Below are 27,151 nucleotides of genomic sequence, written 5' to 3' on the forward strand. Positions count from 1 at the left end.
ATACTGATGGTAGACACTCTATATAAGCAAATTAAAAATAATTACTTTATGTGTACTTAACATATATATATATTTTTTAACAGACCATACAAACATTGAAAATAATACACCAAAAGAGACATTAGAAAATACTCTGCAGTGCATGGAACAAAAAATTGACATGCTTATGGAAAATTTCAATCTTTTGAAACATTTAGTGGAGGACCACATAAATGAAAAAATGTAATATCATTGTCCCACATGCACCGGTTCCCCCTCTCCATTTCGCAGTCAACTATGCCCAAACCCTCAACACCAAGAAAAACATTTTGATGAGATATCCATCTCTTCATCCCCTCCCATCCATCCTCTCCAAACCCCTAGTTCCCCTGTGTTTGTGTCAGTTTCTGCTTCCCCGTCTCTTTCATAAATTTTATATCTGTATATAATAAAAAATATACTTTATGTGTGTTTTAATTCAGTCCTTTGTGTCTTATTTTTTTAAAAAAAGGCAATTAGGGTGTCCACGGACAGTGTGGGTGTCCGGGATGTCCGTAATTAACAAAATGGGGGTGTCCTAAGGACACTATACCTATCCGTACTGTCCGCAAGCAAGATGGGACTGTTCTTAGAATACGCGCGGTGTCTGGGATGTCCGTAATTAACCAATATGGAGGTGTCCTAAGGACACTATACCTGTCCATACTATCCGCAAGCAAGAAGGAACTGTTCTTAGAACACGTGCAGTGTCTGGGATGTCCGTAATTAACCAAAATGGAGGTGTCCTAAGGACACTATACCCGTCCGTACTGTTCACAAGCAACATGGAACTGTTCTTAGAACATAACCGGTGTCCGGAATGTTTGCAATTAACCTAAATGGAGGTGTTCTAAGGACACTATGCCTGTCCGTACTGTCTGTATAACATCTACGCACATGCACACCACACCCATAAATCCTACGAACATCGCGCCTGTCCGTAACTGTCTGTCTCACTTGTGTCGCACTTTTAATTAGTTTGAAGACCCGAACACTGTCCGTAGAACACCCGCGCGCATGCGCACGACCGTTCCTGTGCATCTGGTGTCCTGCAGAAACACTGGTTCCCTTCGCGGACATGTTTGCAACATCATCATGTGACCGCACCCACGCTGAGCGTGTGTCCTGATTTGCGGACACTGTCCGGATCCCCGAACATTTTAAAAGTACTTTTTCAGACAATCCAAAGTATTTTACAGTAAAAATTATCCATTGCACATGTCCCAGACAATGACCCTGGCCTTCTATATACATTTTGGAACTTTTTGAGCCTTTTTGGGGTGTTCGATCTGTCCGCGGACAGCGCGGCTGTCCGCGGAGTGCGCACCTGCACCCCTATAAAAGGCCACATCCCAGAGCTGATCTTTATTGTGCTTCTGGCTATTGCAGATTGACTTTTGCTGCCTTTGCTGCTCTTGCTGAGATTATATCACCAATCCTGATGGCATCCATAGCTGCTGCTGCTCCAGCTGGTGCTACATCTGCCTCAGCACCACCCCCAACCCCTGTACCACCACCACCTCCCCAAGGGCCTGCAGAGGGGAACAGGCGTGAGGATGTAGAGGAGGAGGATGAAGAGGATGAAGAGTATGAGGTAGTGGAAGTCCCTACTACCAGCACTAGCCGTGAGTCTTGGGTGTGGCGGTTGTTTACCATTCATGGTGACGTACCAAAAGCACGTGCGAACAAGGTCACCTGGAACCAGTGCAAAATGGTGCTGAGTCATGGGAGGCCTGGTTCGTACAGCTTTGGTATGACATCCATGAAGCAACACCTAAGGTCATTCCACGGTGGGGCCATTCGCAAGATTGTACCTTGTGATCAATGTAGTAGGTTGTGTTCCTCTACCACATCCTCCGTTTATGCTCCTGTCACCACAAGAGACACTCCTGTAGGACAGCGCATCCCTCCAGCTGCCTCACAGGCCATTCATGATGCTGTTGACCCTTACCTTTCGAGGGTCACAATATTGTGTATGTACAGTGACACAATACTCTGCAGATCATAATTAACCTTTGGCAACATTTCCAATACAGAGAATTAACAGAAAACATGCACCAGTCTGCAGACCTCACATACACCAACATTTTTAAAAGTTTTAGAGTTGGTGTACTATCTCAAGAAGCACAAGCAATATTAAAAATTCGGCACATCCCTGCACTTTATGGCCATAACTCATGTGCTACTGATGTCATGGAACAATTAGCACACAAAAATGTCAATTGTATGTCCTTGATGCCAACTCTTGCAAGCTGTTCCAAATTCAATGAAACAATGTTGAAAAAAGAAATGCAACCAATAATTGAAATTTGCTCCACAGACGAACCTGACGTACATGGTATGACACTACCAATGTGTCAACAAGCCACAACAAGACTAAATACCTTAGAAAACTCTATCTCCAACACAGCTGGTTTGGAGAAAAGATTAACATTATCTTTAAACTGAAGAGTAATGCTTAAATGTAACCTTTGACATGGAGCAAGGACTAGTTAATGGAGCACTTGGTACAGTTGTTGGCTTTCAAACATACCCACGTGACAACAACTTTCAGTTTGTCAATATTCTCTTTGAAAACTGTCAGAAGTAAAAAGAATAGGACACTCAGCAGCTCAATCCTTCTTTTCAAAGAGATGTATGTACACAGAGAGCAATTTTCTCTAACTCTAGCATACGCAGTCACCATTCACAAATCGCTAGGTTTTACCCTAGATAAAGCATTGCTAGATATTGGGAACACAGTCTTTAAAGAAGGTATGAGCTACATAGCACTATCACGCATACGTGCACTTGACGGTCTATTTCTAATCAACTTTGATGCAAGTAAAGTAAACGCTGATATTCCTTGCATTTTATAATACAAAAGACTACGTTCACTGTACACCCCCATCTAAAAACCTATCCTGTTTCACAAAAAGCAAAACGTTGTAAAAGAAAATTGCTTCAAACAGAAATGCAACAGGATCTCACTGCAAATCCTCCAAAGAGAAAAAATAAGGTAATACTTCATCAATTACTACAACCAAAGAAGAATGTACTACTCAAAGTAACTCAGGTACTTCTTCAAAGAAGCAACACACACTCTGAAGAAATTACTTGCACACAAAACTATCTAGTCCATTCAAATTTTCAAATGTAACTGGTGTAAATTGCTACACAAATGTAGCAATAAATATTCTATTTCAATTGCCACCAATTGTTGACAACATTTACTTACACAATACAGACCAATTGTGTTTGCAAATGTTAGTCCTTCATAGAAATGCAAGCAACAATCCTAACAACACATATAGTATTCATGGAATAACACAAGAATTGGACTACTGTGCTGGAATGGTGAAATTCACCATAAACTCACAAGAAGATCCAGAATAATTTCTAATGTATTTACTATAAGTACTGGAAAACAAAAACATGCCTATAAATGAAATCTTCCAGATTTCATTCATGTGGAAACATACATGCACTCTGTGCAACAATATGGCACAGGAACAAATCCCTAATGAATGTTTTGTGTATGTATCCATACCTAACTGTGAATCCGTTCAGCAACTTGTACAAAATGCAAACCATGCCAGATTATGTACTACCTGCAATTCAGATAATCGCTCCACCTTACAAATACAAAGACATAGTAAATATGTTATACTATTGCTTTTACGTTACAATGCAGATGGTACCAAAAACAACTGCAAGCTGACTGGATTCACACATGGTCAAGGATCACTTGGTAAGAAAACCTTCACTACCATGCAGGAGCCACAACCAATGCAGATCACTACACTGCATACATAAAAAAGAATTGTGGATGGTTCGAATGTAAGGATAATACCATTACTCTGAAGCAAAGATTACCAGCAAATCTTATAAACGCTTATTTAATATTCTTAAAACCAAAATTTTATAACTAATCTGTGCATAAACATTAATAAAACTTCATTTAGAAAACTATAAACAGTTAGAATACCCCAACAGGTATCTAACTGCCCCAAGATTCCGCAACAACCAAACAGATAAATCAACACCACTAAATTATAAGAAGAAATAAACAGTTACAATAAGCCAACAGGTATCTAACTGCCCTAAGATTTTGTAACAACCAAAAAGATAAATCAATACCAATAAAATATAACAAAAATAATCAGTTAGAATACGCCAACAGGTATCTAACTGCCCCACGATTTTACAACAACCAAACAGATAAATCAATACCACTAAATTATAAAAGAAATAAACAGTTAAAATATGCCAACATGTATCTAACTGCCCCAAAACTCTGCAACAACCCAACAGATAGATTAGCAACTTGAGAATATAAATAAAAAAACTATAACCAGTTACAATTCGACAACAGGTATGTAACAATCTGCAACAAACCAACAGATAGAACATGAGCCAGAAACAACAAGTAAACACTGAAAACAAAGAAAGAAATGTACTGTACCATAACAAAAAAGTTTTTTTTTTAATCCTACATGGATTTCTTTTTTCCACAGACCCAATGATTTAAGCAACAAACACAGAAAATGAGCAAATTGCACAGTAAACTGGTTTGTAAAGTACTAAATATGAGGGTTGAAATAAAGCAGAAATGTATATTATTCAATGTAATAAGTCTTTATAAACTACATACACTAACATGATCTTTTCTTTTATCACAGAAATTGAAAAAGAATATCTGTTCCAGTTAACTACGTCATGAAAAAAATATATCCAATCACAAAAAATCAAACAGTAAGTATATTATAATAAATACAACTCATATATACTGTTCAATAACACAAACATTGAAGCAAACATCTAACCATACACCACAATACAAAATGTTTATGTTATACTGCAGTGCTTGTTACCAAACTCTACAATCTAAATGACATGACGTAGCCAAAACTTCACATACAAACTACACAAAACACAAACTGTAGATTTGCAAATATTTGATAGATGTTTGATTCTATGGGTGTGATATGCTGCGGTGGTTGTGGCCACGGCCTAGAGTCTTAGGTGCATGGCCTATGGCCTACGGCTGGCTATATGGAGTACAGCATTTTATTTATTTAGGTCCGCGGACATCCACAGTGACCGCGGACATGACAAACACATCAGGGGTGCCAGCCACCTAAACAAATACAGCATTTGACCCATCTCTTACTCCCCCACCCTCCACAAGCACTCTTACATACCAACACACTTGCCAAAGTTGTATTTCTCCCCCATTCATTTCGGCGCTGTCCGCAGATGTCCGTGGATCCAAGATGGCGGGCGCATCGAAACAATACCACGCACCTGACGCTTCATTCCAGCCAATCAGCGAACATGTCGCATGTCCGCGGACATGATGCAAGACGATTAGCCAATCGGTGTCCTGTCCGCAGAGCCAACAGGGAAATGTGTCCGCAGAGCAGAAATAGTTAAGTTGCGCTGCGAAAAACCTATGAAATTCAGTAAAAAAACGTTGTTAAAGGGACGTCATGGTTTCAAGTAAAACCAAAAAACCCCTAAGCAACCATAACTCGCACCACCACTGTGCATTGCTAAGACTAACACCAAGGATATCAAAGATGACATCACAAATGTCATTGATGACATCACTGATGACATCACATGTGCATTTACTTTTTATGAAAACTCTGTACAAGGGATTCTTATTATAATGTTGACAGAAAAAGTGTCAAGGATCATTGGAATAGATATTTTGAGCTATGTAGTGCATTAGGCAATGCATTGATATAAATAGCATTCTATTATGAAGTTCTTAACAGTATACTAAGCTACTCATGCATAAATATAATGCACAGTGGTGGCACAAGTTATGGTTGCTTAGCTTACCATAACTGGCGAATTTCAGTATTTTTTTGGTTTTACTTGGAACCATAAGGTCCCCTTAACAAAGTTCTTTTACTGAATTTAAATATAAGCAAAGATCATGATAAGCCAATGTATTATATTCTTTCCTAATCATAAATACATAAAGATAAAATACTATATGAGCGGAAATAAACATCCTAATACAACATTATCTACTACTACTGCTGCTACTACGACTGCTACTACTAATATTACCAGTACTACTACTAATAACAATAATAATGGTAATAACATGTTTTTCTAGTACTCTAGGTGAGAACATACATTACATGAAGCTCTTTAATTCAATGTTTTAGTTGTAACCAATGTAAAGGTGTTCTACACAAACACACACACACACATATCCAAAGCCAGCACGCACATCACTGAGCTATTATCCAGTTACTGTCTGAATGTGCTCACTCCCCACATCACAAAATACAACTCAGAATAATGGACACATCCCAGTAGGGAATGAGACTAGGAGATTGGTTGTGAGAGGCAACAAAGTTTATATAAGATTCACCATCCAGGGAACTCAGCTGCTTTGAGAGCGCTCTGGCAAACAATACAGAAACAGTACATTTTAAAGGGATACAGCCTCATCAGTGATGATTTCTTTACAGTCTACAGGTTACATTTTGATTGGTGTGGGAATGGGGTTGAGTATAGTGCTCTAGGGGCCGGCTCCACAAGATTGGATGATGACATGGGCGGGATGTCGGATATCACGTGGTCCATCTCGGCTGGTCCGTGAGAGGTGAAGGTTGGGTCAGGTCTGGAGAAGCAGCTGGTTCTGGCTAACTAATCTACACACTATCCTGAGACATATAGTAAATAATGACCATTACAACACCTTTGAGGTTTTACGAGAGGCTTATAAATTGTACACATGTATGTAAATTATCTTGTAGTGGATCGTTGATGTGAAGGGTGTGGGGGTTTTGACCTCCAGATAACATGTGGGGGGCGGGAACGATAGATGTTGGGTCTGGCACATCAGAGCGAGAGAGGAGGGTGGGCACATGTTGGTTTAGAACAGAATATACTGTGACAGGGGCTTGGTTTTATTAGGGGCACTCTAGGGTGGTCAGCAACTAGTGGTCACACTTCTGTTACATCAAAAGAATAGCTTTGGAGGGGCACAGGGTTGAACAGGCAGTCATTTTCCAACAGTGGGGGCAAGAAATGCAGGAGCAGGTTTTTTTAGATAAATGGGACACAAGTCATGATTCGGCCCGGTCACACACAGGACATTGATGTCAAGTGAAGCGCAAAAAGAATACACTGTTTGTTTGCAACAATTCAGGCTAGAGCATCCGTGCAAAAGGGACTTTGGAGGCACAGGGAAGAAAGGTGTGGGCTGTCAGTGTTCGCTGTGCACGGTGCTGCTAGGGGGAGAGAAGACTTCACAGATACCAGAATGCGGCCTAGTCCAAAGATGGGGTTGGGGGTACACAAAATAGAGTCCAAATGTGTCTTGCAATAGCCCCACCTCTGTATGTGCCAGGGATTTGTCAGCTGAAGCCACAGAAAGGCAATGGAGTCCTCCCTCCACTAGTGCAATAGCAGGTGGTCACTTCTTTATAGAATTTATGGGGGGCAAACCCCCTCCTTCCTTACATTCCCCCCTTTTGTCACATCTAAAGTAACAAACTACTGTTTAGTATTATTAGCATTCCTGTAGTGCTCCGCCTCCAACACTGCCTCATCCCAAGCAGGTGTCCCTTTTATTGGCATCAATGGTCTACAAACACCTCATAAACTGTGACCCCTTCTAGCATATTCATCAGGGGTACATGTCATGTATATGCCCCCATCCCCATCCAGACCCACCCACACTTCCTTATAGCATTCTAATTCCCGGGGTTCCTTAATTGTGGTATGATACAGGTTGTCCACCCTGTCCCCTGGGTTACGATATACTGCGGTCATAAGGTATTTAGGGTTACCAGGTTTCCCAGTCTGTATTTGCACATCCTTCATAGTTTGCACCCTTGTCGGTTTGCCCATCGTCACCATCATCATTGCAGAACCTTGCATTGATTCTGCACAACATCGAACCCCTACCTGGCACACACAAAAAATCAGCAACATGAAAACTATAAGTGGAACAAACATTTTCATCATAGTTCCGAACCAGGAAGGGACCCAGTTACAAATGTCATCGACCAGTTGCTGGGTTGGATCCCCCCTTCTTTCCTCATTCTTTCACCCAGGTTGTGCACTGCAGATATCACGTGTTATAGAATTCCGTTGTCAGCATTGGCAGAAGGTACAAATGTACAACATGCACTCCTGAATTTTTGGCAAACACTGCCATCCATTGCTGTGAGGAGGTCCAGCATGTACCGGTTTTGCATGGTCATTAACCGCAGGGCTCAAAGTTCCACTTTGATCACGTTGAACCCTTCTTCTGTGTCATTGGCCAGCTGGATTAGCACCCAGCAGACAATTTGAAGCCATTTGGCATTCGCTCGCACCTCGATGCTTGGCACAAGGGAGGCAAAGAAGTTTTCTGCAGAGTTAAAGAGTCTGTATTGATTAGGAATTTCTGCCAGGAGGTCTGAGGATTTACTGGAGATATGGTTTGATGATCTCTTCTTGCGGGACACTCTTTCCTGCAACTTACCTTCTGACAGGATGTCAAATGTGGAGGGCTCTTCAGTTGCCGACTGGGGTGCCGAAGAAGTTTCTGCTGGCGCTCTTCATTCCTCCACATGGCTTTCAAGGCCCCCTGGACATGGCTTTCAGGGATCACCATCAGGGCCAATTGCAACGTGGCCATGGTGCAAGTACCTCTCCATGACGGTGGGAGGTGCAGGTATGCTTGCTTGCCGCATATGCAATAAGTGTCCATTAATGGTGCTGTGCCTTTCATCCTATACGGGAGGATGATCGTTTTATAGCAGCTTTTGTTTGCGCCCATAAACAACTTCCGTTCTCCATGAAAACAACATTCATGCTGTATTTCTTGCTGTAGCTAGATTGGTTTCTCAAGGGCTGTCACCCAGGTCAGTTTGGCGATGTTTTGGGACCATGTTGGAGTGCATGTTCATTTGACCCATTGAAATGTGTCTTCCGATAGTCCTCATAGTGCTTCGGCTTTACATGTGATTGTCTCTTCTTGCCATTTGTTTTCCGTGAACATTGTCCCTTTGATGATAAAGAATGGCTCCTTTATGCAGAGCACTGCTTGAGACTTCCTGCTACACGTTTTCTCATTCTGTAGCATTTGTACTGTGACTGTGTGTGCCTGGAAAGTACTCCGAATTCTATATAGAGCTAGATGAACAAGACATTGGGCATCCGACAAAGGCGTTTCTTGTGGTATTAGAACCTTGGGTGTTCCAGAGGCATGGGGTATCAATGAACAAACGTAACAACATTCGTTGGTCACCTGTTTAGCCATGGTACTCAAATCTGAATACCATTTGTTGGATTGGTCAGGGTGATGGGGGTCTTCTACAGCATCTAATCCCAGGCCATGGTGCGCATCATACCTCTTGCGTTCCAGCCCCCCCCTTTTCCATCTCTTATTCCCCCTAGCCCATTATATACCTTTTTCACTCTTTGATATCATATAGGAAAAATGTCTGTCCATGTTTCAACATTGTGTTCATTATCACTCTGCCAAGATTGTAAGGCTGGATAAGTTTGTATGGTTGGGGCATGAGGCTTAAAGTGCATATTCTCGCCATCTGAGGTAGGTTCTCTGGTTGTGTGCATATGTACATATGGCAATACCATTACATCAAACATTGCAGAGTCAACATTATAGTTGTTCGACACTGTATCAACATCATAACTCATAGAAGCATATGTAAAAGTAAGGGTTTTGACAGTTCGGATTTTGTGGAGAGTGGTAAGATTAACATTTAAGGAGGTATTGTTGGCCCACATTACTTTAAAACTATTCCAAATGAGGTTCGACCCGTCATGTATTAGTTTTACCCCATCGCCCCCTCTTTTATATCACACAATATAAAAGTGAGTCTCCAATACAGCCCCAGACAAAACAACATTACGGAGAAAACAATAGCTAGATAATACAACACGCAATCATAGTTATAAGCTCTAGTAGCATTAACTCCTTCCCTATCGCTAACTACATTTGTCGTTTCGTTAGTGAGGGCCCTCCTTTCCGCCATATTTCCATCTGAAGGGGCTATATAAATGGGTTAAGGACACACAATAAATCAAAAACTATTACTTTTGTCCTCAACAGGCAAGAGAAGAGAGAGAGAGAGAGAGAGAGAGAGAGAGAGAGAGAGAGAGAGAGAGAGAGAGTGATGTCAAGCAATTCTTTCAGCATTTACATACTCTTAATAATGTTTTATACTGTAACAAAATTCTTTTGCATTCAATTTTCAACTTTTCATCTTTTCTGAACCCAGTTGTCTGTCAGCACCTTTTTTATGGCACTGTACTTTCCTGCTCTCGTGGCTGTTCGTCATGGAGCGCTGTGCTATCGTGCACTTTTCTTACATCTGTGAGGTGAATCCAGTATTTCAGGCCCTTAACCTTTACGGCTGAGGGTGTGCAATACACTACCTCATATGGGCAACGGAATCGTGGTGAGATCCAGCTCCGCACGAAACTGCACACATATACACTTTTGCTGGGCATTAACTGTAGCGCTGGACTGTCCGCTGCTGGGGTGTTGGTATAGGTCTAATTTTCTCGCGTAAATGGGGGTGCCATTTGTTTTGCTATACTTTGCACAGCTTGTGTCATTTGGGTGAGATAATGTGTCCCCTAGCACTGTAGCAGCTCTGTGAGCGTCGGATGTCCTTCTTACTGGGGTTAGTGGTGTTTGGATTCTCCTCCTCATCACTATCTCATGCAGGGACAAATGATGGTCCTTACTAGGCTGCATTCTGAGTTGAAACAGTGCTAGGGGTAAACAATGCACCCAGTTCTTTTTTTGGGTGTGGTACAATTTGGAGAGTCTGCTCTTGAGGAGGCTGTTTATCTTCTCGACCACTCCATTAGCCTGTGGGTAGTAAATCGAACACAGTTTGTGCTTTACACCTAGCAATGAAGTCACTTCCTTGAGTAGATCATTTACAAAATCAGTACCGTTGTCTGAATGGATCACATCACAGATCCCCCACCTCAGTAACACCTCCCTCACCAGGAACTTCACAGCGCATTTTGCATCCGGGTGTGCACAAGGTCCTTCTTCTATCCAACGGGAAAAGATGCGCACTACCACAATGAGATATCTTGCTTTGTTGTACCTTTCGCCCATGCCGGCGTAATCAATGTGCAACTCTCAGAAGGGTCCTATTGGGCACGGCAGTGTTACCTGCAGTGTCCTAAGAGTCATACCTGAACTGTATGTTTGGCATATAGTGTAATCTATTATTCATTTTGCAAGGTGTTCTTGGAGGTTTGGTATAAACCAGTACTCCTGGATGTCTGCTGCTATGTGTTGCTTGGTACCATGTGCAGGACAATTGAGCTGTTGGAAGGCTATATGCAATAGTTCTATTGGCATCACCACTTTTCCTGTCATTTCTTGACGCCAGAGGATATCTGTGGGTCACTGCTTGCATCGCCTTGTTACCCATATCTCCTGTTCTTCGGCCGGGACGTGTTTCTGTAACTCTTTTATTTGCATTATGGGTGTGGACTTGTACCCTTCTTACTTGTCTTTTGTGTATTTGTCTTTACTACACATTCAACTGCTTGTAATGCTTCAATTAGGGCTATGAGTTCAGCTGCTTGTGCCGAGGAATGCGATGGGAGGCGTTTCTGCACTATCACCTCATATTCATCTCCTTATATTCTCACCACTGCTGCCCCTACGTGTTTTTCTCCTGTCTCGCAGTCAATGGACCTTGACCCATCCACAAAGTACTCCTCACCTCCCATCCACGCGCGACAATAATTGCATATGCCTACAAATGTTTGCATCTCTTTTACAGTTTTCTGCATGAGTGTTGCACGTATTGCAGCTGCTCTGTCTCGTATTATCCTCTTACCGTCTTTGGATATTAACTGCCCCAGATACAGCACTTCTGTCAGGCAGTACTGCAATGTTCCTCTGTCTACCTTGTACCCTTTTGTCGCTAATAAATTGATCAAGGTTATTGAGTCTGCTCCGCCCTGTTCTTCACTTTTGCTGCAAACTGAAATGTTGTCTATGTATTGAATTATTGTGCTTTTTACATTGATGTTGCCGAGATCTTCATGCAAGATCCTGTTGAAAATGCTAGGGCTCTCGCAATAAGCTTGGGGCAATTTGCAATGCTCATACCTCTTTCCCCCAACGGTAAATGCTGTTAGGTATTGGGAACTGGGGTCGAGTGGTACTGAGAAAAAAAACATTCTTCAAGTCTACTACTGTGAAGCACGTGGCCTCTTTTGGGGCACTGCACAAAATGGATACCGGATTTGGGACTAGGGGAAACTCCTTCTGTATAATGTCATTAAGTGGGCGGAGGTCCTGTATCATCCTCCGAGCCCCGCCCTTTGCCTTTTTAATCAGCTAGATAGCAATGTTGCATGGTGAATTTGAGGGCACGATAATGTCCTGTTGTAGTAGTTTATTTATTATGTCTTTTATGCTTGCTTCTGCTTGCCTGGACAGTGGGTACTGTTTTACTCAGGGTGGTACTGTGCCATGTTTTCTTTTTCTTTTTATGGGAATTACTTCTTGTAGGAGCCCCACATCATGTTGCCCTGTCGTCCATAAATTTGGCACTACTTGTTTCATGTCCTCCTCAAAAATTGAAGGTGGTGCACTGACACTGGCCATGAGTGGGTTGTTTACTTTTCTATATTGAATCATTATGTCGCAGGGCACACACATTTCCATTATTATCTCCCCATCAGTGTTACTGTCAATGAACAACTCTTCATCAGTGAGATCACGTAGCGCTGTGTTTGGATCAATAGACTGTTCTCCACTCACATCTATGCATGTCCAATCCTCTTTGTCTTACCACCCCTTCCTCAGGCTCTTCTCATAGTGGTATTCCTGCTGCCACCGCCCCTTCCTCATATTCAGCTTAATTGCTCCACACCTCATCTATCTCTCTGTCTGATTCTACACTTCCTTGTTCCTCACTTGTTTGGCTACCTTCATGTCCCACTCGTACTATGTTTATGGGGGTATTGTTAAGGTGAAAGAAAAAATCCCCCAATTTCCACTCATCTTCCGGCTGGCTAGATGGGTTCCTGGACGGGAGTGGCAATGGCATTGGACCGCCACATGAGACAGATACCGGTTCCCCTCACCCAGACAACATTTGGCCCCTATCACATAATGCTCTCAACCGGGTCAATTTCATTTGTGTGGTAGCAAGTTGTCTTTCTAAATCATTAGTTAGGCATGCAATATTTACCGATGGGGTGCACGTGGGACCGTACTGCCCTCCAGGGTCGTACGGAGGCGGGGCTGTTGCTGCGGGAATAGGAGGTGCATTTGGCGCAGGCAAATAAGATCGATCACTGTATCCTGCAGCTGGCCTAGTTAAGAAAGGGTAAAGCCTAGTGAGTTGTTCGTCCCCTGTTTTGATCATTTTCCCCACATCCACTCCCCCGCCCCCTGCTGGGGCTGGTACCGTTTCAGACGGTGCTTCCTTGTCTGCACCAAGGGGATGTTTCTTCAAACATCCTCCAGAGATCTAGCACTTTGCGTCTGTTTTGAAGTTGCTTTCCCCGGTACTTTGCTAACAGGTGGGTTGTCACAAGATCTAATATTCTTTTTTCAAATGACCCTCCTTCTGGCTACACTTGGGACGATCCCTCCCCCTTTATTTCCGTGAGCCACTGATCAAGGTACTTTTGGATTTTCTCGCTATACAGGGGGAGATGCTGGCAAATATGGGCTAATGGTGTATCTCCCCCCATTCCCCACCGCTTTAATCTTGTGTACACTCGTGTATGTGTCGTGCATTCAAAATAGAATCAAAATGCACTTCTGTTGACCTTAAAACATCTTAATAAACACTTTACAATGTCATGGTTTAGAGAACGTTTCACTTACACTTTTTCGACTCCAACATATATATGAAAAACAAAATTTAGACCAATTCAGCAGAGGCCAAATTAACATATACTCTTAGACATATTGACACAGTAGACCATGACGACAATTAACATAAAACACAGATTTGCTGTCCTTCATGCAATCAGTGACACAAACCATTAGACAATAAAACGCTTGAATAAGTCTCCTGGCAAAAATGAACAAACAATTATAACTTAAGAAATTTATAAAGCTTGTCTATGCCTCCATTAGCTTAGGCAGATATTTACTATTGGAAAGAAAAACAATAGGGATCATGTGTTGTATCTGCTCAAAAGTGTCCAATTCTGTCAAGAATAAAGAATAGGCATTGTCAAAGTCCATGTGTTTTTGCTCTAATACTTCAAGTGCAGTCTCATGGCACCAGTACTGAGATCATATGGCATAGTCATTATATTGCATAGCCATTAAACGGTAAGGCATTTCCGACGTGTGCACCTTATGTCATTGATACCCAACTTCCAAGTAGATGCCTAAGTGCTTGCGCAATCCTTCATTGAATCCTTGAGGATGTTTTGAGTAACGTGACTGTTATTTGCTCAGTGAGTGCGCTATTTTATGTCAATATGGTGACACGAAGCTGAAACTCACTTTTTGAAAATGAATTTCAATAAACCTTTTTTCATTTATACTTTACCCGATTAGCCAGAGAATGAAACACATTATATTGCTGACCAACCCACCAACTAAATTGCCTATGTGTGTGCTTCAGCAATCACACTGTCATCATTTTAACTCTTCCTCTGTTTGCAATGTAGCCAAGAGTGTTGCAGCGTGTCCCAATGACGAGCATATTGTTGCCCACTATAACAAAATATTTTTTTTAAAAAAACATGCACCAAGGGAAAGGGGGACTGTGTGTAGTGAGGAAACCAGTGGTGAATTCGAAAGAAGATTGCACGCTCTCTGTAGGTATATGGCCAGAGAGAGGGAAGGAAGATCGGGCCGCAGGAAGCAACTCAAATTACCCCTGAAACTTTCTTTAAGGGTTTGTTTGCAAATGGCAGCAGATGAAACTATTTAAAGGGTATTTAAGAGATCCAGATGTTGGTATATAGTATAGTATAGACATAAGTGTACATTATAAATTATTAATAATGGAATAATACTGACATGTTCATGGGAAGTGAATTCGTATTAATTAGGATGTTAAATTGTATTTTAAGTGTATTTAGATGCAATGTGAATGTAATGTGAATAATCCTTTTTTGGAATTGGAAGACAGTGTAAAGGTTATATGTTAACCATATACACTTAATTTAAAAAGAATGCAAAGAAAGATTTAGTATTGACCATCAGGTATACTTTACACATACTAGATAATTTCCTCATAAGTGCGTTATACATACGATTACCCATTTGATTAATTAGTGCGTTTTAGTTGTTTTAGTTTAAATTAATCCATTACCGTTGATATATGTGGATTTGTTTTAAATCCCTGTAAGAGAGGGACATTAAGAGAAGAAAAGTTTTAGTAACCACAACAAACCCATCATCTTTCAGACTTTTGGTTTTGCAGGCGGACATGGGTGTTATAAATCACCTTAACATAGCAAAATCTAGAAATCACAGACAAAATGATGTTGATTACTTTACTGCCATAAATATACACTTCTGTCAATGCCTGCACACCTCTTCATAATGCAACATTTTGGCAAAACAGCAGTCAAAGAAGTGACAACATGAACCTTCTTGGCCCAGGCATCATGAAGACACTGATTGAAAGCACAAATGAGCTCAAGATACAAATATAACATTCTTTGTGAATGTGAATGAAAGTTGAGGTAATGAAAAACTAGGCCCTTTCATTAACAACTTCAGAGCAGGCTAGAATTCCGGAAAAGTCCCTTTGGCATCCGTGAAGAGCCACAAAACAGAAGGAAATATGTATGTCAGGTGTATCGAACCACGTTCAAGTTATTATGCTGCAACATTTGGTGCTGTGGGCTTACACAAATGTGCGCAAGGAATATGGGCATCAGATGATGAAGTGTCAAATTTTTAACATACAGACACTTGGAGTAACACCCTATTTTCCGCTACTACTCCCCAGAACATACCAGAGAGTCCTACCACCTCTTTAAATGTGCACAGAAAAATCAGCAAAAAGACTCCAGAACCAGAACTTAGAATCCAGACTTCAGAACTTGCAGCAGAGAGGCCTAGTCTAAAAGCTGAATTGTTCTCAGCAGGCCTCAGAATCCAGCCACCTAACTAAACTATTCAACAGCCGGGTGAGCTGTTTGATTCTGGCTACAACCCTGTGCCAGAACCCAGAAAGCAGTGCTGTATCTAGACCGCTGTGCAGTGCTGATAGAAGACCAGACCCAGACAGACCGCTGTGCAGTGCCAGAACTTTTGCCAGAACCAGAGATCCAGACCAGCAGAGCAGAGAGAACTGCAGCTAAACCTGTTCACCAGATCTGTGACGAGGCCCATTCCTTCCAAAATTAGGAGTGAGTATCCAGCCAGAACTGTGCAAACCAATCTCTTAGTTTAAAATAATCTAATTCAAACCATTTGAACCTATTTTGAACTGCATAGAAATTGTGCGTCCATTCTGTGATTTCAAACCTGGGAAAGTGTCATTTGCCATTTGAATCTTAATTAATTTCTGAAAATCTACCTCCACAAAATCGTCCTTATCTTTTGAACCGTGTGTGCCAGGAACAAGATTTAACTTTCATTTTAAAGCTAAGATCCTCAGCTTTCTACTCCTTATATTATTTCCGTAATCGTGCTTTACGCAATCAGAAAAAGTGCCGCGAATTGCAATTTGAATCAAATTTCTCCACCTGTCAAAATCTCTCTTTTGCTTGCAACTGCTGAAATCCGTTTTCAACCTGACAATCCCTCATGAATCACTGATAGTGTTGACCCGAACCAATCTTAAGTAGCTATCACCTACCCTGAATCTCCTATAGGGAATTAAACTCCTATAGGGAGTTAAAATCATTTTTAGCATATTTTCACTTCTTTGCAAATCACATTTAAAGTATTTTAAAGTATTTTTGCCTGTGTTTTAAAATCATCTGAGCTGGCTAGGGGAGAACTGAATTGGTATTGCATTTGATTGTATTCCTGAAAACTGTGTGCTCTCTTTTCCATCTCTTTATATTGCATAGGGGGGGAGCGGATTGTCAAAAGGAAAACAGTGATTATATTATCTCTTGTGGAAACCATCTCAGTTACTTCTGTGCTGCATTCTTTTCCCTCATTGCATTTCCTTGAACCCATAAAAGCATTCTCAGCTACTTTATCCTCTCTATACCAACTCCTTAAAAAGTGTGCTAGTGTAACATTATCCATTGTTGATCACTGTTATATTCATAAGTGTGCTATCAAATATTAATTTATTTATAAAAGTGTGATATATATCTTGTTTAATTTTTCAATAAATCTTTTAATTTGCAAAACGAACCTACTTCTTGGCTCAGTGAGGTCAGGGGGATTCAAAGAGAGGGGCGTTATACAAGGGTTTATCATCCAGATTCATGAACTCGTCCTAAAAATATATAAATAAGGCCTTTCATTGGGCATCCCATACTAGGCACTGACTTAGTGGGAGTACTGAATTGAAGTCGCTTAACATATGACAACTTTCATACCTTGTTTTTGATCTCTTAGTTTGGAGTTTTGGGGACAAATTCATAGAAAAAGCACTAAGTCCACGCAAGCTACTTTGAGCTTTAAAGAACATTGCTCATACTAAAAGTGTAATCATGTGCGTAGATTTATGGATTCTAAATCGCAAAATAACCTGCAGCGCAAAGAATAACGTGTTACGCCGGAACGCACACAACAATTTCCCACGCAAGCAAAAACTAGCACTATCAAACAACCTTCGTGTCGGGCTAATGTCAGAATGTTACAGAGAATTACCAACAAGTAAGCAACATTACACCATTAAACTACCATCCAGCACCTCAGCGAAACTCTTGCCTGTACCCCCTAACTCAAAGCAGCATCCCAGTGAAACTTCAGGCCCATACCCCCTAACCCAAAGCACCACCCCAGTGAAACTGTGCCTTGTCCCCCCTAACTCAAACCAGAACCCCAGTGAAACTGTGACCCATACCACCTAAGTTAAAGCAGCACCCTCAATTTCACCCTCCTTCCACTACACCCACAGACCTCCACACCCAACCCCAGCCAGCCCCCTCAAGTCCTGCCATCTCGTACCACCCCCCACTCACCTCAGGACCAAACCCAGGCAGTTCCCTACTAGTCCGCCCTTGTCCCAACACCCCCACTGAACTCTGCCCCAACCCCAAGCAGCCCCCTGCTAGTCTGATCTCTATCCCCAACCCCAGGCATCCCCCTCAAATCCTGCCACCTCCCACCACCCTCACTGATCTCTACCTCACCCTCGGCAATCCCCCTCATGTTCTGTTACCTCCGACCACCCCTAAACTCAGGCATCCCTCTCAAGTCCTGCCACCTCCCACCGCCCCCGCTGACCCCTGCCTCTAACCCCAGGCAGCCCTTCAAGTCCTGTCACCTCCTACCAATCCCACTAACCTTGTCCCCAATCCCAGGCAGTCCCCTAAAGTCCTTCTACCTCCCACCACCCCCATAGACCTCTGCCCCCAACCACAGCCAGACCTACAAGTCCTGCCACCTCCCACCACCCCCGCTGACCTCTGCCTCTAACACCAGGCAGCCCTTCAATTTCTGTCACCTCCTACCAACCCCACTGACCTCCTCCCCTATCTCAGGCAGTCCCCTAAAGTCCTGCTACCTCCCACCACCCCCATAGACCTCTACCCTCAACCACAGCCAGACCTACAAGTCCTGCCACCTCCCACCACCACAACTGACCTCCGCCCCAACCCCAGGTAGCCCTCTGCTAGTCCACCCTCCTCCCACCACCCCCACTGACATCTTCCCCAACCCCAGCCAGCCTCTTCATGCCTTGCCACCTCCCCCCACCCCCACTGACCTTCTCCCCAACCATAGGCAGCCCCCTGCTTGTCTGTCCTACTTCTACCATCCCACTGACCTCCACCCCAACCATAGGAAGCCCCCTCAAGTCCTGCACCCGCCCACAACCCCCACTGATCTCTGCCCCCAACACCAGGCATCCCACTCAAGTCCTTCCTTCTCACACCACCACACTGAACTCTGCCCATCCCAGTGGGTTTGTCCATGAGAACCAAGTGGAGTGCAGACGGGACCCTTACACACTGTCAACAGTAAGCCAAAAGTAGGCAACTATGCTTACTTGTCATCAGTGTACCCTGGGTGACAGAGGAGGAGGACTGGCAAAAAGTGTCATGCCTCCTCATAGACACTATAGGAGTACATTCCAGACTGGAGCCCATCTGCACTTCTGGAGCTGCCCAGCCCAATGGACCTATCATGCATTCCTAAGGTCGACTATAAGATGGGCCCATACCCCTGGCCTCCTGGCAAAGATCCCCCCACCACTGCAGCCTGACCCGGGAGGCAGAACACAGGAGTAGGGGTGGGCAGTACTCCCTTGGTAGGGTGGCCCACCACTAAATGTATGGGAGTATGTCTGGTCCGGGGGACATCCCCTGGCAATCAGAGTGCACTGATTGGTACACCTTAGCTATAAAGCTTCCCTGTTCCATGCAGGACCCCATCAAGCCCGTCACAGGATGGCCATGCAAGCGTGTGGAGAGTTCTCACGAAATGTGCTTGGGCACTTGTACACCCAAAAAACAGGTAGCAACAAGGTACAAGCAGCAATGATGTTGGTCCAAGCCCTAACAAATGGCATAATGACACATCATGTCTCGCTCTTCATGGAGTGGGTTGACAGCAACACTGCCGTCCCTTCGAGGTCAATGCACCAACATGTCATTACCAATCATCCATGCACATGTGTCAGTCTCAGATGCTGAGTGTGTATGATGCAAACTTCATGTGCAAATGGACAACCCATAGAGATGTCATGCATGTATGCCCATCACATGCCCCCAACATCTCAATCTGGCATCTGTACCTGTCTGAGTTCTTGCTGTCATTAACTCACAAGTGAATGCACTTACTCACCAAGAACTGACAGTGCACATACCCACAGTTGTCCACTTCACAGATATCTGCCATCACATGCCCACAGCATTGACATGAGGCTGCATGCCAGTGAATGTTAGTGCAACACACTTGCTGTGTACAGAAGGGATTACCTGAAATCATGCATACTCATGCAGAACATTCAAATACTGTCAAGCAGTGGATCCTAGGAGCTTTCATCTGGGCCTGCCGGTCAAGGATCTGGGCTTGGAGCACTGAGTTGAACCTCTCCAGGAGCAGAATGTAAAGGCGTGTTATCCCGATGGCGGGCCACACAGCACACCTCCAAGTTGGCACCTACCTCAATGGCCACTTTTGCCTTATACTGGCACTGATCATCACAGCACTTGTTTGCATTTTGTACTGTACGGACTGCCATTCCCTCCACATTGCTGATAGCCGGGATGAGTTTCCCGATCCCCAGACATCCAGACAGTCCAAGCTCCGTCTCCGGCTTGAAGAGGGCATCATATATTGCAAAGACTCATGATGCCACCTTTGGTGGAGGTGAGGTTGGCAGTCCTCTGCCATTCCTTGGGGCTACTGGGGCTGCTGGTCGATGGAGCAGATGATGGAGACATTTTAATACTCAAAATGTGTTTAGTTGGTCCTGTGTCGTTGTTGGTATGCACTTGAACAGCAAGATTTTGAAAAGACCTCTTTATCAGTTATAAGAGCTAACATTTTGTTATATGTTTCAACTGTATACAATCATCCGTACATCGATTGTCACTACACATTCTTCAAATCACAAATAAGTCTTTAGTTATTATACAACTCATTTACACATGAATACACATTATTTGATTGTCTTGTTTCTGGGAATACGTGAATTGTTGCTATGTAGTGCATTAACAATCAGTTTTATCTCGATTTCTTATTAAACCATCAATTTCTGAATCAATAGAAAATATAAATGTGTCTGGTTGTTAAATCTCCTCTGTTTCAACTGAATTCATACTTACACTATTTTACACATTCATACATCTCTACCCAACATGTTCCATTCCTCCTTTCACTTTTCTAAAAACTATTCTACAGAAAATTCACCAGGTGTGTGCACTACACCACATCTTCACTGTCTCACATCTGCATTTTATTCTTTCTGTATCCTATAGTTTAGGTTGTGATAATTCGGCTTTCGTTACTTACGGCTGAATTTCAGTTTTTTATAATTCTCTCTCTGAGCTCAATGATCAAAGTTGCATTTACTTGCACGAAAAATGTCTCTGGAGATTTTTTTGCAGGTTGCTGCAGTATTAAAATTGTTTCTTCAATTTCATTCATTGGGTTTCTTTAGCTCTAGCGCTATCGATTGGAAACACTTTGCTCTCTCAACATGTCTGCTCACGTCATTACAGTGGCTACTATCTTTTAAGCTTATCCATGGACTGCATATTCAGAACCTTTTTTTTCAATCGCGACACCTTTTGCTCTGCGTCAGGTTCTTATTACTGTCCTAATGTTTTTGCTCTGTTGCTACAGTCGGTCCTTATTTCCGTGATCAATCCTTGTTTTCGCAGACGATGGAGAAGACATGGCAACCCCTGAGGCAGGTTTGGAGCAGCTGGGTCCTGACAATGTGCTGTGGAACTGTGGTGGTGGAACAGAGAGGTGGAAGTCCCAAGATAGAGGTGGGCACAGAGCCTTAGAGGTGAGCCACGGGAAAACAGGCAAAGGGGAAACAGCAGGCACTCCAAGACAGTACTGGTGCTCAGCAGGCACTGAAACACTACCATGTAGCAGCAGGCAAAAAAAGTCAAGAGGTATGCAGAACTGGTGTGGCTCATGTACTCACGCGAGGGTGCAGTGTGAAGATCAAAGTAAGGGGCCCTAGAGTGTAATTTACAAGATATGCACTGCATGCAGCACACCTTTGTGGCCCAACACAGTGACAGAGACATTTAAAAGGTGTGAAGCGGATTTCCAGTTGTGTGCGAGAAGGTGAGAAGATTTATGATTGCATACATGCATTTCTGGGTGCACATTTTATGTGGGTCCCTCGCAAGCCGTTGCCTTTATGGTATGCATTGCTCACCTTATTTTTTTGGTTTGGGTCCCTTGTGAGTCATTGATTTGTATGGTAAGCATCACATACTGTATTGTTCTTTTGGGGGTGCCTTGCAAGCCTTATACTGTACGTTAGGCATGGCGTACCTTATTTATTTCTTCTGGCGCCTCGGCGAGTATTGCGGAACCACTTTTCTATGTTGTGTATTGCATAGCTTATTTTTTTGGGGTTTGGGGTGCATTTCAGATGATTGACTGCACCATGAGTGGGACGGCTCTGCAGAGAGGGAGAGAATGAGGACGAGGGCAGGAGAGTGGTGAGCCTACAGGTTCCCCTGCACCAGCAAAGTCCACTAGCGCCAAGCAGGGCAATACCCCATGATGAGGCACCTTTTTTCCCCACCTTCCCTCAGCCTGCACCCTCTCTACCAGCCTCTGTCTCTACCCTCATCTCCCCACCAGCTAATCAACTTCTCACTCCCCAATCTCTCTTTTTCTTTCTCTCTGTTCCCTGAGCTGCCCATTCAGTCCTCTCTAACCTCTCTTCTCAGTCCCTCTTGCCCCCTTTCCTCCTTCTAAGCAACCTCCACACTCAAAAGTTTTCTCTCCAACTTTCCCCCTGCTTCTTTGGTGTCCCTTTTCTTCCCCTGTATCCAATGGAAAGCCTCAGGCTCCTGGGTCTCATGAAAGTGGGTGTGCCTAACATGTATGCCTGCCATCAATGCCCCACCTTGTGTCCATAGAGCAGGGCAGAAAACAAACTTCTGTGTCCATTGTGCCCAAAGTAGCCTGCCTCAAACGTGTTTACTTCTCTGCCAGTTATTTATCTGTTCAAGAGTTCTGATTTTGTTGTCGTCTTTGGTGCTCACACTCTTTGGGGATCCTTGGGATCCTTGCCTGTTATTGCCAGAGGGGTGACCCAGTCCATCTGTACATACACCACAAACTCACTGGTTCTGTCAATCCCTGGTCCACAACTCTGGCTCTGATGGGACCTCAAAAACAGTATTACCCATGTCATTCTGCCTCCAACATCCACAGGCTGCTGTTTTAAGCAATTGGCTTCCACCGCCATGGGACCGTGTCAAGGGTATGGCCCCTCGGGTGGGCCCCCTTACATGGGTGGCTCTACCCTTTGTACGCAGAGCAAAGGTTGAGAATCCTGGTAGCTCACTGGTGGTCATATTAGAGTGGATGGGATTTGGTGGTGTTAGTCCCAGTGCAGGCTATTTCTGCCATGCTATTCTCCACTGAGCATGTATGTGCAGCGGTTCAGAACAACCATTCTGTGGGGTGCCTACCTCTCTGTCAAGAAAGCGGTGTTGGTGCTTGCAGTAAACCCCTGCCACTTTCAGTTATGCCTGAGCCCAGACTCTCCCCTTCCACAACCACCCCTGGAGCAGGGTGGCCCGCCGGTGCCCCTGTCATTGACCTGTCCACCCACCCAAGTGTTGGGGGCTACACGCTCTGCTGCTTCGGTCCTGCAGACGGCCCCAAGGCCATGAAGAACAGCTTGAGGCAGGTGCAAGTCTCCCCCCGTTGCAACCCTCCAGCTGATGAAGCTAATGTGTTTATCCTGTAAGTGGCATATGCTTGTCTCAAAGATTGAGCCATACGCATGTTTGTACACATGGCCAGTACAGTGACACTTCAAATGGCTCATTGAGTTAGTGATGATCTCTTTGATGGCTGCATTAGTTACTTGGATTACTGTGGTGAATGTACGCAAATACATGCTGGCAAATGCTGACCTCCTTTGATGCATGCATTAATCAGACCTAGACCAATATGCTGTGGCGTTGCCGCTTTGGTGACTGTAGCTACACTGGGCCTGGGTCGGAGGTCTGGCAACCACTTCCATCAGGCAACCACTCACCAGGTGGTCTTTGTTGCAGATTGGGACAGCACACACTTGACAATGCCAGATGTGCCAGGCTGGGCCAACACCCCAACTGCCATGGGCCCAAGCCCAGCCACAATATTTTTGGCTCTCCCAGATTGGCCTAAGATCACATATGGTGAGCTGCTGAATGTCAGCATCTCACCAAGCAGAGGTGAAGTAACTAACCAGGATTCCCTCAGTAACAGCATGTGTAGATGCAAGAGCCCAGCACTGCAACCGCATTCAGCTGCTGGAGCAGGAAATTTAGCATACAGAAGACTGACTCACCAACATCACTCAGGAGGTCTGAGTCCTTCTGTTCAGGGCACACCACAAGCATGATGTCAGGGTGATAGCGTCCCCCAGCATGGCAGGATCAGGTCTTCTCTGAGTCCTGATATTGGGACTGCAACACAAAGCGGGTGGTTGACTCCATCCTAGTATGAGTATAGTGGTGGGACTCATAGCCAACAGGTACTATACGTGAAAAATGAAGTGTAACTTGAGGTGAGCAGGTCCAGCTGCAATGATGGAGAGGTGCACATGTTGAAGATGAGAGCCAGCTGAGTCATTTCTTGCACCTGTGGCATGGAACTCAACTTAGTACACTATATGGTGATGTGGGCAGGGATGTGGTCACTGAGTGGGGTATTTTTTTAAGGGGTTGGTCTGAGGTGAGCAGGCCCTGCTGCAATAATGCAAAGTTGAACATGTTGAAAATGGGAGCCAGGTAATTTCTTGCAGTTGTTGCGTGGCCCTAGGGAAGCACACAGTATGATGTAATTGGGTGCAGGGGTGTGATACCTGCTCTAACCTTATGTTTTCCTTTCTTCTGAGGCATTGTAGAAGGGGAGACAGTTGCTGCTGAGCAAGGTCACATGGCTGTGGAATGCCTGCACACTACACCTCAGGCAGTCTGTGTTGGTTTTGGCCCCTCCAGAGAAGCACATTGGTACTTGCCTGAGGACAGCTGGAGCAGGCTCTCAAGGACAAAAGCTACCACATGATGGGAGCATTCCTGTTCAACACAACTTGCACATGTATCTGTCTGAAACACTCTGTATATGAAGATATGTTTTATGAGATGTATTATTGGTGGAGAACGGATTAGCCACTCTACCTGTATATTAGGGTGATGCACGTCTAGGGTGGGCAAAGCAGTCCTCCCAGGTATTGGATCCTGGTTACATTATATGCTGTGCCTTTCTAGTTGTGGTCTCTTGTGTCATATTGGGTGTCTGAGTGCACAATTATTGGTGGGGAGCAGGTCAAACTGGTAACAGGATGTTTTGATTGTGTTGAGTGTGTCATGGCCACAGGCCCCAGAACCCAAAAACCACACCATCTATTGATGGGGCAATGAGTCACTTGACTCACTTGTGTCCCTTTGGGACCCATAAACACAGTGGCCCTGGCTGGACTCAGTCCTGGTGCCTTTGGCGCCAGGCTCATATAGAGATGTGTATATACGGGGTAATACTGTCCTCACAAATTCAAGTCTGCAATCACTTTTTTTGCAGTTATGATTTCTACCTTCCTGAAAGTCCCAAACATTGGTAACCAATACTCAGAGTAACAGGAAGAAACAACCACCATCTGAGGTTGATCTACAACAGCCTTTTTATTACTTTTATGGGTATTCTTGTAGCTTCAAAAAGAAAACAACATGATTTTAAACATAACAACAACAGGTAAAAGTGGTGACAATGTGCAAAATGGTGAACAGTGCAGAATGCAGTCGATTACAGATATGAAAAATAGGTACGTATCATATCCTTATAGTTGTAAGAGAAGAGTTAGAAATGTACACAGTATTACTTCATAGGGGTCACAAACTCATAGTTCTTATTCTGTAAGGTGCTGCATCCAGTATCTGCTCTCTTAAATACAAGCAGTATGGGCCAATTAGGCTCAAATAGATAAAGTCTATTGGCGCTAAGCGCTGGTAGTGAGCCCAGGAGGGGCTGAGACAAATGTTGGACAGTTACATCTGTCTGTGTTTGGCGCTTTATGGAATGGCTAGCAAGAACTTGTCCAAGACCAAGAGAGACTGCTTGACGTCTGTAGCAAAAATAAAGGAAATTTGGTGTGGTCCTTAGCCGTGGGCCTCAAATGTTTTTCCACGAGGATCACTGACGTTTCGGTTTTTGAAATTCACAACCTTCTTCTGGGGCCTTGTGCATGCAGGTCTCCGTAAGGATAAACAAAGGACAAATGTGTACTCAGTATTAGGTACATAGGTGTTTCTGGGTTTAGTAAACAAAATGGAAGGTTTAAAAACACCTGGACGGTGCAGTGATAAAAACGAGTGGCAGGCTGAAGGCCCTTATGGCCTTGTTCACTGACCTTTCCTAGAAGCAGGGTGGGGATTCCTCTGCTCCAGGTGAATTCTTGAGTTCTCTAACCAGCAGACTCTCGTGTGTGGAACTGGTCTGCTATTAGCACAATGTGCAGCATCCGTGGCAGTGGCAGAATGCCAAAAGGTCTGTCTTCAATCTGTGCCCTGAAGTGAGAAAGCAAAAAAGACACAGAGAGGAGGCTAGGTCAGATGGGGATCTGATCTTTCAAAAGTGGTTTGAAAACTAAAAGTGTTGGGAACTAATGAGGTTCTCAGTGAGGTCAGAGCATCCAGGGAGGCTGGAAATGGTCTAGGAAGTCTGTGGTGGATGCGCTCACCTTTGGAAAATGTACAGAATTGGGGAGCAGCTAGGCGTCTGGCTCTTCTTCTGGGCACCAAGAGCTCCGCCTGTGCGGTGGGGGGGCGAGAGAAAGGAGATGCTGGGACAGTGCCTGATGTAACTGCGGTCCCAGTTAGCGGGGTAAATGAAAACAAATGCGGGTGCCCTGCTAGAAGACGCTGAGGTGGACCCTGTGGCCAGACATGAATGGATGCCAGTGGGACCCCCGTGGGCTAGGCCAGGGGGGGAAAGGGAGGAGGCATAGCTATGTATGGTTGTGCATAGCGAAGTGTCTGTGATGCATGGTACAGGCCATGCAATGGGAATCTGAATATGGCAGAAGTTTCAAAGGCTGACCTGTCATGGCAGGGAAGTGACATCCTGTGGTGTCTGGAGGGCAGAGGTCCCTATAGGATGACTGTGTAATATGGGCCATGTCCATGCGATGTATCCCAATGATGATGGGAGGGGGTTCTTAGCCATACCATCACTGCCAGTGGTCGGGTGGGCAAGGGGGGTGTGCAGTAAAGTCCGTTGCTGCCATGTGGTCTCAAGTGGTAGCACGCTAATCATTGGGGGCTGCCTCGTTGAGACCTTTGGTCAAGGTTTGAAGTTTAAATATCCACCATGACT

The sequence above is a fragment of the Ambystoma mexicanum genome, chromosome 7q, assembly GCF_040938575.1.
Source record: "Ambystoma mexicanum isolate Mex_15411 chromosome 7q, UKY_AmexF1_1, whole genome shotgun sequence".
Classification (NCBI taxonomy): domain Eukaryota; kingdom Metazoa; phylum Chordata; class Amphibia; order Caudata; family Ambystomatidae; genus Ambystoma; species Ambystoma mexicanum.